The sequence below is a fragment of the Lissotriton vulgaris genome, chromosome 3_2, assembly GCF_964263255.1.
Source record: "Lissotriton vulgaris chromosome 3_2, aLisVul1.2, whole genome shotgun sequence".
Taxonomy (NCBI): Eukaryota; Metazoa; Chordata; class Amphibia; order Caudata; family Salamandridae; genus Lissotriton; species Lissotriton vulgaris.
The window spans coordinates 7,347,278-7,364,122 of record NC_141690.1 but is presented as its reverse complement, the minus strand read 5'-3'; the positions used below and the strand labels follow the sequence as shown (position 1 = coordinate 7,364,122).

Sequence of the window (16,845 nt, the reverse complement as noted above, 5' to 3'; positions counted from 1 at the left end):
GCCTAGATGACATAACAGGAGCTACTTGGACGCACCCACCCGCGCTGTCAGTTCTGTACACAACTTTCCGCAATAGGAACGCAGAGCCATGCAAGATACTGACCACTGGTGCATAGAAACTAGGGCCCGAAAGGATGACCTTAACCCCAGTAATCAGTTCTCAGAACGGGGAGGATGGGTGGGGCGGTAAGGAATCTATCACTAACTAATGTCTCTTACAGATATAGCGTTACACGAGTACTAACTTGTGCATCTGAAAGAGACACGTTAGGGATAGATTCTTTACCTTAGAATAGATACCCCAGCAATACCAACCCCGGTGGTGGGTCTGCGAATAAGATTACACCAGAAAGTCAGGAAGAACAGAACGGCCAAAGAAGCTGTCCCTCCGGACCGGACTATCAAGGCAATAATGCTTTGTAAAGGTGTGGAGTGAAGCCCACGTGGCAGCTTGACAGATGTCTTGCAGGGGGACACCACGTCCCATGCCGTAGTAGCTGCTGTTGCCCTGGGAGAATGGGCGCGCAGCCTCACCGGTGGTTCCTTTTTAGCCATAGAATAACAGGCCTTGATACACAAGACGACCCAGCGGGAGATAGTCCTCTTGTGGACAGCCCGGCCTTTCTTGGCGCCTACATAGCCAACAACGAGCTGGTCATCTACCCGGAATGCTTGTGTGCAATTCAGGTAAAAGGAGAGCGCACGTTTTGGGTCCAGACGGTGGAGCCTCTCTTCCTCTCTGGAAGGATGCGGAAAGAGATTGGGCAAGGTAATAGTCTGCCCAATGTGGAAGGCAGTGACAACCTTTGGCAAGAAGGAAGGACGAGTGCGAAGCACAACCTTTTACGGATGAATCGACCGAAAAGGAGGCTTACAAGAAAGAGCCTGAAGCTCACTCACTCTCCTGGCAGAGGTGATAGCCACCAGGAAGGCAGTTTTCAAAGTGAGAAGACGTAAGGGACAATTGTGAAGCGGCTCAAAGAGAGCACACATGCGCTAGGTCAAAACAAGATTCAAGTCCCACTGAAGTATTATGAAAGGAACAGGAGGGAACATATGCTTAATGCCTTTTAGGGAACTCTGTACAACAGGGGACTTAAAAAGAGAAGGATGATCTGGAAGCCTCAGAAAGACTGAAATGGCCAAAAGGTAGCCCTTGATAGTGCCCAGAGCAGAGCCCTGCCGGGCCAGAGAAAGAAGGAACAAAAGGACCTCAGAAAGAGGGACAGAAAGGGGATCCACAGTCACCATGCCACAAATTTGTTCCACCTGCAGGCGTATACCGATTTAGTGGAGGGACGCCTGGCTGCCAGAATGACATCACAGACTTCTGGAGGAAAGTCAAATGGAATCAACTGTCGCTGCTCAATCTCCACGAATGTAGGTGGCGGCGGAGCAGGTTCAGGTGGAGTACCGTCCCCTGCTGCTTCAACAGAAGATCCTCCCGCAGAGGCAGTCTGATCGGGGGATCAAGGCTCATACTGAGTAGCTCGGGATACCAAACTCTTCGAGCCCAGTCTGGAGCCACAAGGATGACTTGGGCCTGGTCGCGTCTGATCTTCAGAACTCTGAGGAGAAGTGGTGTAGGCGGAAAGGAATACAACATACCACAACTCCACTTGCGCCGAAAAGCGTCGACGAGCGTGTGCCGCCTTGGAAATTCCAACCCGCAGAACTTATGACTTTGCACATTCTCTTCGGTGGCGAATAAATCTAACCAAGGCTCTCCCCACTGTTGAAAGAGACCATGCGCCACCTCCGAGTGAAGACGCCATTCGTGATCCATCAGACATCGGTGGCTGAGTGTGTCCGCCCTGGCGTTCAAAGAACCTGCGAGGTGTTGAACAGTCGAGAATGCTGTGACGTTCCAGCCATGTCCAGAGGGGCAGAGCCTCCTGACATAGGGTCCACGACCCCACCACGCCTTGTTTGTTGCAATACCACATAGCAGTGGTGTTGTCCGTGAACACCTGCACTGCCTTCCCCCTGACAGAGGGGAGGAATGCCTTCATTGCAAGAAGGATCGCCTGAAGCTCCAGAAGGTTGATATGGAGCAGGGACACCGCCGGAGACCAGAGGCCCCTGATCTCCGCCTCTCAAATGTGGCCGCCCCATCCCTGGAAGGAAGCATCCGCCACCACTGTGTGCTCCGGTTGGGGAGGGGAGAGGGATCTACTGCTGACCCAATGCTGATTCATAAGCCTCCACTGCAATGGTTGTGCAGTGCCCTCCGAGATCTGGACGTGATCGGACAGATTTCCCTGATGCTGCGCCCACTGGAACTTCAGGTCCCACTGCAGAGCCCGCATATGCCACCTGGCATGGGTGGTCAGCAGGATGCAGGAGGGCATGAGTTCCAGCAGCCTCAAGGTATTCCTGACTGAAATCCAGAACAAGGGCTGATAGATCTGAATCATAGACCGAATGTCCTGGACTCGCTGTTCAGGAGGATAAACCCGAAAAAGAACCGTGTCCAGAACCGCTCCGATGAAGAGGAGCATCTGGGAGGGCATCAGCTGCAACTTCGGCACGTTGATGGAAAACCCCAGCAAATGCAGGAGGTCGGCCGTAATCTGGAGGTGGGAGACGACCGTCTCTGGTGAGCCCGCATTGAACAACAAGTCGTCAAGATAGGGAAGACTGAAAGCCCTGACCTGAGCAGATGAGCTGCGACCACCACCATCAGTTTCGTAAACACCCGAGGGGTGCTGGTAAGGCCAAATGGGGAGCACGGTGAACTGAAAATGCTCCTGGCCCACCATAAAGCAGATGGGCCGGCAGGACGGGAATATGAAAATAAGCATCCTACAGGTCCAGTGCCACCATCCAGTCTTGTGGGTCGAGAGCAGACAAGACCTGAGCCAGAGTGAGCATCTTGAACTTCTCCTTCCGAAGGAAGTGATTGACGTTCCGATGGTCTAAGATGGGACGTAGACCCTTGTCCTTCTTTGGAACCAAGAAGTGGGAGTAACAACCATGACCTTCTGGCGTCTGAACGTGCTCGATGGCCCCCTTGGCCAATAGGGCCGCAACTTCCTGCTGGAGAAGTGCCAAATGATCCCCCGACATGTGGTGGAAATGCGGTGGCATGGCTGGGGGGGGTAGACTCTAAGGGGAGGGGGTAGCACCTTCGAACAATCTCCAAAACCCACCTGTCTGATGTAATGGTGCACCAGTGGGGGAGGTGATGACTAATCCTGCCCCCCACTGGTGTCTGGTGGGCCTGAAACACCCGATTCGGAAGGTGTGGAGGCACTGGCCGCAGGGGTGTTAATGGTCTGACCCGCACGCTGGCCCCGTGACCCACCCCTGGGAGTCCCACGTCCGCAGCTGTTCTGGGACTGTTGCTGCGCAGGCTTGTCCTGAAAGGAACGCCTTTGCGCGCCTCTTCCGGAGCTTCGAAAGGAACGAAAGTTGGAAGTGGAAGGAGTACGTGCGGTCCTGAAAGGCACTGTAGGGAGCTCAAGGTAAAGAGACTCGGCCGTCCTGCGTAGCACCGTGGAAAAGGAACCATTCTCCACCATAGTAACTGAAGGGGATGGTAAACCAGGTGCCGGAGTGTAATCCGGGCCACCAGCTTAAGCCTCCTCATCCCAGTCGGGGACGGACTCGCACTGTGCTGCGAGAGGGTCTTCAAACCCTTCCCAAGCCTTGTGTCCTTGTCAGTTCACTTCATTTCAAACAAGTATTAGCAGAGGCAGGAAGTCTCACCTCCAAATGGTGTTACCAGATGTATTCGCTGTAGGAAGGTGGATATCTGACTATGGTTACCCCCAAACTTTTTGCCTGGTGTTTAGCTGGTTTTTGACATAGTTGGCCTGGGATCCTGCTATTCAGGGCCCCAGGTTGATTGCTCTCTCCTTAAAATGGACTCCATGTACCTTAGGTGCATAACACAATTGGAATTGGTTCACCTTATAGGCCCCTGTAACAGTGTACCATAGGTACCCAGGGCATAGGTGTAGCCAAGGCCTACCAGGGGCTGCAGCATGTATTGTGCCCCCCCTGGCCTGGCCTCCATATTTGACACAACTGGCTGATCACTCAGCTGGGGTAAGTTGGTGTAATCACCTCTTACGTAGGTACAGTATGTCTGTGCCTAACCCTAAACTGGACACATATATTCCTATCAGCCACTCCTATGGAAGGCCTCATCAATCCTGGAGGCAGAGTGCTTGGAAATATGTGAGATGGTGCTCGAGCATGAGCTGAGCCTGTCTGCAGCTGTCGGGAACCACTCCCTAAGCTGTTCCGGGATATTGCCATACCATATACTCTTAAGTGCATTATAATCCTCGCGGTTAAATGCTATCTTTGGTTTGGCTTTATCAAAACATGTCGAGTAAGGTGTCATACGAATTGGAATACTATCCCCTCGCCAATTCTGGCGACGGGGATAGCATTCCACCCTTCTAGAGGGACACGACATGTGTGTAGCCTTAACCCCGGTTAAAGTTAAACAGAGCCTCAGCATCACAAAATGGATGCTGCCACCACAGACACGAGTCTGGCCTCCTGCTGCTGACCGAAACTCGGCAGATGGTGGCCTGGACAAAGGGTTTCCTGCCTTGGGAGGTGCGAGCACCACCCCAGACAGGATTTTGTGTATTGGGTAGGACAGGGCTGAATAGAATCAGACATGCCCGGGGCACACAAGGTGTCCCCGTGCATAGGCCAGTCCAAACCGGTCCTGGGACTTTCCAGACCCAGGCCTGGCGCGGAACTGGACATAGGAAAGGGGGTGTAACCGCCCCCCTGCCTGGTTCCGCCCAGAGGAGGGACCTAGTAGGTGATCCACCCCTCAGATTGGGAATAAGAGTGGGAGCAGTGCCATTGCACAGCAGATCATCCTGAATCAACTTTACACGAAGAAGAAGACTGGACTTCGACATTCTGCTGCACAGAAGACTGAAGAGAATCTCCCTTGTGGCCTAGGAGTGGCCACCCTGTGAACACAGGTACCAACCAGCAACTCGACGTCTGCTTTGCCGCCGCCTCCCGCCGGAGCCCGAGCCCAGAGCCCGACAAGAACCAGACTCCCAGACCTCTCAGAGCCCGATCCCCAGTCCCTGCAAAGAAGGGACCCGTGGAGGCACCGAGTGACGTGGGACCGGACCTCTTGGAAGACACTCGAAAAGCTGACTGCGCAGCTTCTGAGGCATCCTCGACGTTGTGCTTTGGGGACTGAGAACCCCCACCACCGAGCAGCCCTTGCACCGAAGATCAGCCCTCCAGCATCTCCACGATCTGCGTGGGGCCCTTTTGCATTGTGCCACTCGACGCGCCATCCCGGCCACTAGCCACGTGGTCAGCGGCCATCTTGGCGACGAACCCGAAGATTTACACAGCAGGTCTGGTTGCTCCAGACCTACCCAAGCTCCTGTGAAAAGGAGCACCCGCTCTGACCTTGCTGGTCCGAGTGTTAAGCATCTTTCAACTTCTGCCTGGCTTGCCTTTGCCAAGGCCTGTTTGCTCCGATCAAGGTGCCGACACCGCCAACAGCGAGAAGCCTGCGTGGGACAGCTCGTGACCGACTCCTGGACGTCCTCGACCCCGGGTATCCACGTGGCTGCAGAAAGAAGCTACCCGACAACGCCTGTTTGCACCCGACATCCCCTGGTTCCAATCTGGTTCCACGGTAGTCACTGGCAAGTGACTTTGAACACTGTCCCCTCTGCTTTCAGGTCTTCACATCTTCAGATCCACCCTTGGATCCACCGGAACTCTTCTCATCGAGCCGCCTGCAGCATCTTCAGCTCCAAGCACCATCGACCAGCGTGACGAAACCCGACACTACTTCGACCCTGTGCACCCGCTTCCTGTGGGTGAGGAAACTCAGCTCCGCCGGTGCTCCTGCACTGGTACACATCCCAAGGGCCTGTGTTTTAAGTTTCAGCTCCGTAGGTCACTCGGAAGGTTCCTAACTTTCTAACTTTGTACTTTTTACGCACCATAGACTTTGCATTGGAAAGTGCGTGCACTTTGAACACTGCACCCGAGTCCCGTGGGCCTCTCCCGACTTAGTCACTGCTAGTCTCGAATAGCTCCAGCGATTCCCAAGGCCCTAGGCCTCTTCACTTTCCTATTGGTATCTCTTATACCACTTTCTTAGTATATGGTTTAGGTGGCCCCTAGGGCTCATCCATATTGTGCAACTTTTGTGTATTTTAAACTGTCTTGTGATTTAACGCTTGTGCTTCTGTGCTCATAAAGAGTCCAGGGGATTTTATAGTTAATAAATCAATATATATTTTCAATATATATCTGTGTGGTGTCCCTTTCATTTGGTATTCAAGGGGGTTGTGTATGGTATAACAGCTGGCTTCACATGCCTTTTAGAGTTTAGCCTAAGACTGCTTTGTCCACGTTACCACTAGGATAACTGGTCTACAAGGTTGAATTACAACCATCATCATAAGGGTTGCTTGGCATGGTACAAAGTGATCACTAAGAATTAGTGAGCATTATATACCAGGCCAACTTCTCACATTGGTGAGCAGCGGATTGGGATCTGAGCTTGCTGTTGTTTTACCATTACAATCTTTGAGATTATCATTTGAAAGATCATACAGGTACCTGCTAGGTACATATAAAACAAGACTAGTATACATAAGTTCTACTGAACTTAGTTGTTGTAGAGCAAAGGGAGTAGCACACCCTAGCTACAACTACTAGATAGGTTTAGTAGGTAAACACCAGTGTAGGTAGATTGCAACACATCCACCCACACTAGAGTAATGTCTGGAGCAGAGGGGTCCAGTGGACTTACTCCTGTTGAGAGTGACCCTCCAAGGGCACCATCCAAATTTGCTATTTTTTCCTTTAAGGAATTAAGACAGCTTTGTGTCTTAAGGGGTCTGAAGACAGGGCCTTCCCCTACTACAGACCACCTAAGAGAGCTCTTAGACCAGTCTGAGACTCTAAAGCCCTCCAAGGCAAACCCCACAGGGGATGCTGACGGAGGCCATCCTTCAGAGGATGACACTGTAGACACCCCTGCCCCTATCATCCTGGTAGATGAGGAAGCCTCCACCACTGGAGCTCCTCAGGTAGATGAAGAGGAAGAGGAAGAGGAAGAGGAGGAGGTGGAAAGCAGTGAGTCAGATGATGACAGAGATAGTCAGGTGCTGGTCAGTAGACTGAACCAGGCTAACTTAAGCTTACTTGGGAATGAATCAGGTAACAACCCATTCAGACCCCCAAGTGGACGTAACCAGAAGCCTAGGAGGAGAAGGACTCACTCAGGTGACTCTGACAACTCCCATGCTTCTAGAGATTCTCATGGTCACTCCAGAAAGGAGATGACTAGCCCTCAGAGAAGGGAACATGAGGCCAAGATGAGAGAGGCTGAGCTTAGGATTCAGAGGCAAGAACTAGAGGTTGCCCTGGCCAAGGAGAAACTTGCTAGAGCAAGACAGCCTAGAGAGAGTGGATTAGGATCCACTGGTGGCAGCAATATCCAGAAGGATAAAGACAGGTCCTTTGATACAAGAAACCTGAGTAGGATTGTGCCCCCCTACAAAGCTGGGGATGATATCCACAAATGGATGACTGCACTTGAGAGAGCCTGCATGGTACAGCAGATCCCTCAGGAGCAGTGGGCAGCAATCCTGTGGCTCTCCTTTGAAGGTAGAGGCAGAGACAGACTCCTCACAGTTAGTGATGAGGATTCTAGAAACTACATGGTCCTCAAGAGTGCTCTGATTGATGGGTTAGGCTTAACCACTGAACAGTACAGGTTAATGTTCAGAGATACCCAGAAGACACAGACTCAGGACTGGTCTGAATTTGTTGAGTGTGCCACTAAGGCTCTGGAGGGCTGGTTGCTGGGAAGTAAGGTTACTGACTATACAGGATTGTATAATTTAATTATGAGAGAGCAAATCTTAAGTAATTGTCAAAATCAGCTTCTACATCAGCACCTGGTTGACTCTGATCTGACCTCCCCACAAGAATTGGGTAGGAGGGCAGACAAATGGGTCAGAACCAGGATCAGGCCTAAGAACCAAGGTGGTGACCAAAAGAAAGAGACTACCAAGCCTCAAGAGAAGGGTGGGGACAAAAGTAAGGAAACTACTTTCCCAGGGCCCCAAAACTCCAAGAATGGGGATGGGTCCCAAGACACTTCTACAACCCAGAAAAAGCCTTATTGTCATACCTGTAAACAGGTGGGGCATTACAAAACAGATAGCTGTTGTCCCAAGAATGGCAATAAGGAGAATATACCTCCAGGTAAGGCTCCAACACCTCCTGTCACTGTTAGCAGTGGTCCCCCAGGTGGTGGGAGCACCCCCAAAAATTTGGGTGGGTTTACTTTTGGAGGACAGGTGGACTCTGGCCTATCCAGGTCCCCTAACTCAGATACTCTGGTCTATGAGACTGGCATGGGGTTTGCCAATTTCACTGCTTGCCCAAACACTTTGAGCAAGTATAGACAGGAGCCCCTCATCAATGGCTTGAAAGTTGAGGCCTTCAGAGACACAGGGGCTAGCATCACCATGGTGGCTGAATGTCTAGTCCCCTCAAGGCAACTTTTACCTGATGCCAAATATCAGGTGACAAACATTGATGGCATAGAATCCAATCATCCCATGGCAGTAGTCAATCTTAGCTGGGGAGGTGTCACTGGCCCAAAGAGAGTGGCAGTGTCAGCAAACTTGCCTGTAGATTGCCTACTGGGTAATGATTTGGAAATCCCAGCCTGGGCTGAGGTTGAACAGCAAACCCATTCTAGAATGGTAAATCTCCATGGAAAGGTTAGTGGGGCTGTGATGGCCACAGCCCCAATCCAAGATGTCCTTCCTGAAAAGGTTGGGGGGGCTGAGCAAACCTCAGCCCCATCTTTAGATAACTTCCCTCCTGGAAAGAGTAGCAGGGCTGTACTAGTAACAGCCCATACCCAAACTGAGTCTCCTCCTGAAAAGGTTGGTGGGGCTGTGATGGCCACAGCCCAAACTCAAACTGATACATGGGTAGTGAAGCCTGAAATGATGGATCACTCAACCCAAACAGAGAGCATTGAGGAGGAAGAGAAATCTCCCTCCCACCAGACTTTAGGAAAGGATCAGCCTCCTCAGGGAACTGATCTTACCCCTGATGAAGGAACTGTCCCAGAGGTTGTTAGGCCTGGCCTGACAGAGCCTCTGATGGCAGTGGACCCTTCTCAGGTGGGACCCAGTCTGGAGCAGGTAACCTGCCCCTCTCTACCTTGCCTTACTCAGCCCAGGGCTGCAGAGGACAAGAAGGACAGTGAGACCCAAAGGGCCCCCTGTCAAATAAAGCACCCCCATCAACAGATTAGGGGCACCGAAACTAGTAGCCCTAGTGAGGTGCAAACTTTAAAAACTCCTCAGGGATCCCCCTTAAAAGTAGTTAGGGACCTCCCCCAGATGGATATTGTTGGGCACAGCCAAACCTGGGACCCTAAGGGCCCAAACCTGAACTGTCCCTCCAGTAAGCCAAACAAAGGGACTCAGCCTCCAGCTTTAGGTAGCCAGAGGTTGACCCTGAGAGCACAGTGCAACTCAGTCAGAGAAAGAAAGGCACACATGGTGGAGAGTGATTGGAGGAAGCTGAGCCCTACAGAGGAAACTCACTTCAGTACTCCATCCCAACACCAGCCTTTGACTTTGCAAAGACACACCACAGGTAGAGATTCCCTATGGTGGAGACCCTCAGATGCCCCTAGGGTGAGGGATTGCTTAGTGGACCATGAGACAGGGGGTTACCAAGCCAGAGCTGGTACTTCCTTATATGGCCACTTAGGCAATATAGGCTTACCTGGTCAAGGATAGCCTTATCTCCTTTCGTTTGGGGGGGGGGGGTTATGTAGGAAGGTGGATATCTGACTATGGTTACCCCCAAACTTTTTGCCTGGTGTTTAGCTGGTTTTTGACATAGTTGGCCTGGGATCCTGCTATTCAGGGCCCCAGGCTGATTGCTCTCTCCTTAAAATGGACTCCATGTACCTTAGGTGCATAACACAATTGGAATTGGTTCACCTTATAGGCCCCTGTAACAGTGTACCATAGGTACCCAGGGCATAGGTGTAGCCAAGGCCTACCAGGGGCTGCAGCATGTATTGTGCCACCCCTGGCCTGGCCTCCATATTTGACACTACTGGCTGATCACTCAGCTGGGGTAAGTTGGTGTAATCACCTCTTACGTAGGTACAGTATGTCTGTGCCTAACCCTAAACTGGACACATATATTCCTATCAGCCACTCCTATGGAAGGCCTCATCAATCCTGGAGGCAGAGTGCTTGGAAATATGTGAGATGGTGCTCGAGCATGAGCTGAGCCTGTCTGCAGCTGTCGGGAACCACTCCCTAAGCTGTTCCGGGATATTGCCATACCATATACTCTTAAGTGCATTATAATCCTCGCGGTTAAATGCTATCTTTGGTTTGGCTTTATCAAAACATGTCGAGTAAGGTGTCATATGAATTGGAATACTATCCACTCGCCAATTCTGGCGACGGGGATAGCATTCCACCCTTCTAGAGGGACACGACATGTGTGTAGCCTTAACCCCGGTTAAAGTTAAACAGAGCCTCAGCATCACAAAATGGATGCTGCCACCACAGACACGAGTCTGGCCTCCTGCTGCTGACCGAAACTCGGCAGATGGTGGCCTGGACAAAGGGTTTCCTGCCTTGGGAGGTGCGAGCACCACCCCAGACAGGATTTTGTGTATTGGGTAGGACAGGGCTGAATAGAATCAGACATGCCCGGGGCACACAAGGTGTCCCCGTGCATAGGCCAGTCCAAACCGGTCCTGGGACTTTCCAGACCCAGGCCTGGCGCGGAACTGGACAAAGGAAAGGGGGTGTAACCGCCCCCCTTCCTGGTTCCTCCCAGAGGAGGGACCTAGTAGGTGATCCACCCCTCAGATTGGGAATAAGAGTGGGAGCAGTGCCATTGCACAGCAGATCATCCTGAATCAACTTTACACGAAGAAGAAGACTGGACTTCGACATTCTGCTGCACAGAAGACTGAAGAGAATCTCCCTTGTGGCCTAGGAGTGGCCACCCTGTGAACACAGGTACCAACCAGCAACTCGACGTCTGCTTTGCCGCCGCCTCCCGAGCCCAGAGCCCGACAAGAACCAGACTCCCAGACCTCTCAGAGCCCGATCCACAGTCCCTGCAAAGAAGGGACCCGTGGAGGCACCGAGTGACGTGGGACCGGACCTCTTGGAAGACACGCGAAAAGCTGACTGCGCAGCTTCTGAGGCATCCTCGACGTTGTGCTTTGGGGACTGAGAACCCCCACCACCGAGCAGCCCTTGCACCGAAGATCAGCCCTCCAGCATCTCCACGATCTGCGTGGGGCCCTTTTGCATTGTGCCACTCGACGCGCCATCCCGGCCACTAGCCACGTGGTCAGCGGCCATCTTGGCGACGAACCCGAAGATTTACACAGCAGGTCTGGTTGCTCCAGACCTACCCAAGCTCCTGTGAAAAGGAGCACCCGCTCTGACCTTGCTGGTCCGAGTGTTAAGCATCTTTCAACTTCTGCCTGGCTTGCCTTTGCCAAGGCCTGTTTGCTCCGATCAAGGTGCCGACACCGCCAACAGCGAGAAGCCTGCGTGGGACAGCTCGTGACCGACTCCTGGACGTCCTCGACCCCGGGTATCCACGTGGCTGCAGAAAGAAGCTACCCGACAACGCCTGTTTGCACCCGACATCGCCTGGTTCCAATCTGGTTCCACGGTAGTCACTGGCAAGTGACTTTGAACACTGTCCCCTCTGCTTTCAGGTCTTCACATCTTCAGATCCACCCTTGGATCCACCGGAACTCTTCTCATCGAGCCGCCTGCAGCATCTTCAGCTCCAAGCACCATCGACCAGCGTGACGAAACCCGACACTACTTCGACCCTGTGCACCCGCTTCCTGTGGGTGAGGTAACTCAGCTCCGCCGGTGCTCCTGCACTGGTACACATCCCAAGGGCCTGTGTTTTAAGTTTCAGCTCCGTAGGTCACTCGGAAGGTTCCTAACTTTCTAACTTTGTACTTTTTACGCACCATAGACTTTGCATTGGAAAGTGCGTGCACTTTGAACACTGCACCCGAGTCCCGTGGGCCTCTCCCGACTTAGTCACTGCTAGTCTCGAATAGCTCCAGCGATTCCCAAGGCCCTAGGCCTCTTCACTTTCCTATTGGTATCTCTTATACCACTTTCTTAGTATATGGTTTAGGTGGCCCCTAGGGCTCATCCATATTGTGCAACTTTTGTGTATTTTAAACTGTCTTGTGATTTAACGCTTGTGCTTCTGTGCTCATAAAGAGTCCAGGGGATTTTATAGTTAATAAATCAATATATATTTTCAATATATATCTGTGTGGTGTCCCTTTCATTTGGTATTCAAGGGGGTTGTGTATGGTATAACAGCTGGCTTCACATGCCTTTCAGAGTTTAGCCTAAGACTGCTTTGTCCACGTTACCACTAGGATAACTGGTCTACAAGGTTGAATTACAACCATCATCATAAGGGTTGCTTGGCATGGTACAAAGTGATCACTAAGAATTAGTGAGCATTATATACCAGGCCAACTTCTCACATTCGCTTTGCCAGTAATTTATGCTAATACTGTTCTTGTTAACAAACAAAATACTTGTTTACCAATGCAAAACAGCAATGGCAAAAAAGGGGAGTGAGGGCTGGGGAGTACTGGAGATGGGAGGTTTGAAAATAAAATATTCTGACTGCGAGCAGTGCAGGAAGTACAGACAAACTTGTGGGGGTCGGGGGGGTGACTTGATGGGGAAGCAGCACACAAAGGGGAAAGCAAAAAACACATGAACCTCAGAGTGTTAAAAGAATAGAAATATATAGTTCCTTGATTGTACCAGTGAAAGTATACAAGTGATCCAATCAATAGGAATGTAAAGATACTTTGCTCCAGGGAAGAGAAACACGAAGGAAAGCCGTCAAATAAGAAGCAACCATAGCAGACTGACAAGAAAAATTTTAAGTAATGGGCGGACCCAAATTCCACTGTAAGTATTTGTATAGGAGTGTAAAACAGGTCTTCAGAAAGCAGTCTGCAAGCAAGTACTAAAAAGAGTGAATTAGTGTATATCTTTTGACCAAACAGCTATGGGGTCGGCAGTCAGTTGTTGCTAACAGAAGGTGCAAAAGTGCTATGAGAAGTATAAAGAACACAAACCTCAGATGAAAAACAATCTGAAAACACAAAAATATAAGTTTCTTCAATACAGGATAAATCTGCAATGTACCATTTGTGCAATTCCCACTACTGACTTCCATATTAGGTTGTTAATGAAGTGACTATTTACTTGCCACCATTCCCCCTCATACAATAAACTCTTATAATGCTTTCAGTGTCCCACAATTTTTTTGATTCTTAACACACTGCTAATCTAGAAACATGCCTAAACTTCAATTGAGGTGCAAACTTAATTTCAACTTTTTTTTTACACCCGCTGGCATCTTAATCCACACTACATCTCCCACTAGACAAAACCCTTGAAAGCAAGCGTCCAACTGGTCATACATATCTAGCCTTGTTTTCTGCTGCATACACCTCATTCTTTTCCTTACCTCCTCATCCTTACATTACTTTAGGACGACTCAATGTGTTCTTTTTTGTGTAAACAGTCTTAATGAGTCAACAACTGTGAATCAAGCACTGGCTGAGGGGACTAATACTTATCACCCTCTGCTGGTTACGGGCAGATGCTAGAACCAATGATCTGCTTTGTTTAATTGTTTCTAGGGTTCTCCATTGTTGAAGGATTGTTGCCCACATTTTGTGAGCTTCCTGTTAAGTGTCATTACTGAGACGAACTCTGAAAGGCTCAGGTGCAAGCAGTCTGAAGGGTTGGTCTGCTACTAAAAGCAAAAGCCATGCTCACAACACATGGGGAAATGGGGGAGTTTCACTTTAGGACAATGGAAGGAGCTGGAGACCTCCAAAACTCCCGAGGTAAACAGGCTTGGAGTATGTGCAGCCTGGGATGCCACAGAACATCACCAGCCAAGCACAAAGGAAATCATCACAGTTCACAGCCCAAGGATTAAGCTACTTACCCAGTAAGCATCAGTTCTCGGCATTTAGAGCTGTAGAGTCACATGTTTTGCATTTTCCTGCCATCTAGTGTTGGGTCCTAATGTTTGCAAGCTGCTGTTCTTCAAAGAAGTCTTTCCCAGTGACGCCTCCTTTTGGTGATAAGGCGCATGCGCAGCAACTCCATTGTTAGATTGTTTTTCCGCAAGAGGGTGAGAATGGAGAGTGTATAGAACAGAGATCTCCATGCGTATGTAATGTAAATAATGAAAACTGCAACAACTGCAGGTGTCTAGGGAGGGCACATGTGAATCTATAGCTGTACATGCCAACAACAGATGCTTACTGGGTAAGTAGCGTAATCAGTTTGAGACGTGTAATGTAGATACACATGCTTTGCCTAGACTTTATAGCAGTATCCTCCCAAAGGGGTGGCTAACCAGTAGATGTTGCAGATGTTTGAAAAAGTGTCTTAAGCACTGCTTGCCCTATATTGGCTTGTCGACGTGCTAACATTCACACAGCAGTGTTTGGTTAATGTGTGTGGTGTGGACCATGTTGCTGTTTTACAAATGTCAGCTATAGGGACGTTAACTAAAAAGGCCATAGATGCTTCTATTTTACGAGTGGATAGTGCTCTAGGAGGTACCGATAAAGTTCTTTTAGCATTAGCTTAACAGGTTTGAATGCATTTAACAATCCACCTAGCAATACCAGTTTTTTAGATAGGATTGCCTTTGTGAGGTGTAGCAAATGCAACAAACAGTTGTTTTGTCTCCCGAAAATCATTTGTCCTTTCAATATAATACAATAACGCTCTTCTGACATCAAGAGTGTAAGAGCTCTTTCTCCCAACATATCAGTTTGTGGAAAAAACAGGTAAATCAACTGACTGGTTGATATGAAAAACAACAACCATTTTGGGAAGGAATTTTGGGTTGATGGGAAGAACTACTCTATCTTTATGAAATGAAGTTGAAAGAATGGTTCTTCTAAGGTTAATGCTTATAGCTCACCAACTCTCCTCACTGAGGAAGGCAACTTTCCATGAAAGAAACTTTAACAGACAGTTGTGTAATGGCTCAAAAGGTGGACCTATGAGCCGTGTATGCACAATGCTCAGACTCCAAACTGGTGCAGGAGGTCCCCTCGGTGGTATTATTCTCAAGGCCCTCCAAGAAAGCTTTAAGTACTGGAACTTGAATAAAGATAGATGTTGCCTGTTTTGCAAATATGCGGCTACTACCGCAAGATGAAATCGAATTGAAGTGTAGGCTAGACTAGCATGCTGTAGATGCAAAATGTAACACATATTTTGAATAGAGGCATCTCGTGGTTCAATATTGTCATTGGTACAATATATAACAAATCTTTTCCATTTTGCTGCATAACATGCTCTGGTGGTAGGCGTTCTTGCTTCCGTAAGAATAGTCCTACACTCTGGTGGCAAGTTTAGGTAACCTAACTATGACTTCAGGATCCAAATCGCTAGATTGAGCTCCATGGGATTTAGGGGTCTGATTTCTCCATGGTTCTGCGCGAGAGAAGGCTGGAATTGAGATGCAGCTTTTGATGTGGAACCACTGATAGTTCCAAGAGTGTGGTGAACCACAGGAGCCAGTAATATCAGTGTGAGAGGATGTTTGCCTGATCCTCCGAACCAGAAATGGAAAGAGAGGGAGAGGTGGAAAAGCATAGGCTAATATCCCTGACCAATTCATCCATAGGGCATTGCCTTTGGATAGAGGGTGTGGGAACCTGGAGGCGAAGTTAGGGCATTTTGAGATGTCCACTGTGGTGAACAGATCTATTTGTGGCAATCCCCACTGTTGAAAGTATGGAAGGAGAACTTGGGGAATGAAGTTCCCACTTGTGTATTTGTTGCTGGCTTCTGCGGAGGAGGTTGGCAATGTGATTGATCACTCCTTGGAGGTGCTCTGCCAGAAGATGAACTCTGTGTTGAATTGCCCAACGCAAAATGGGCTGAGAGAGGCATGACAGTTGGAGAATGTGTCCCCCCAGTTTTTGTACATAGTACATAGTTGTCATATTGTCCGTGCGAAAAAGCACAACTGACTGAAAAGCTTTTAGTGCTAGATTCATAGCTAGAAGCTCTAGATAGTTGATGTAAAGACTTTTGTACTTGTTCCATAGACATTGAATTGTCAAATTGTGAAGCTGGGCACTCCAACTTGTGAGAGATGTGTCTGCTGTTAACACGATCTGTACACTGCAGAGAGTGATGGGTGCAGCTGTCTACCAACACTAGTGTTAATTGACCCTGAGATTGAGTTCACCGACGTGCTAAACACTCTTGCAGAGGGCTCATGTGTAACCCAGCATGAGGCACTAGTGCAATGCATGATGCCATCATTCCTAACAGTCACATGAAATTCCTGACTGTTAAGTATTGATTGGTCTGAAAATATAGTAGCAGAGTTTGAATATTTCAAATTCTGGCTCCATTGGGAGGGGCTGGAGATGTGTGAGTGCTTAGAGTCGCTCCTAGATAGGACAGCATTTGTGAAGGCTTAAGATGAGACTTTTGTGCATGGACTGTGAAACCTAATTGATGGGGGGGTGGGTCTAATGTAGTCTAAGTGTGTTGTAAGCACTTTTGGTGCATGCTAGCTTTGATGAGCCAGTCGTCTAGGTATGTGAAGACATGGATATGTTGTCTTCTAAAATTTGTTGCTACTACTGCTAGATATTTTGTGAATACTTTGGGAGCAGCAGTTACGCTGAATGAGAGTACTTTGAACTGACAGTGTTTTTTCCTGCAATCACAAATCTGAGATATTTGCAATGTG

The 16,845-nt window shown here is 49.4% G+C and overlaps 1 protein-coding gene across 2 annotated transcripts in view; it reads right to left on the bottom strand.

Moving 5' to 3' along the window:
* Positions 1-16,845, bottom strand: part of PDS5A (PDS5 cohesin associated factor A) — a 1,517,933-nt gene that overhangs the window by 1,264,785 nt on the left and 236,303 nt on the right. The gene's annotated exons all lie outside the window — the stretch shown is intronic.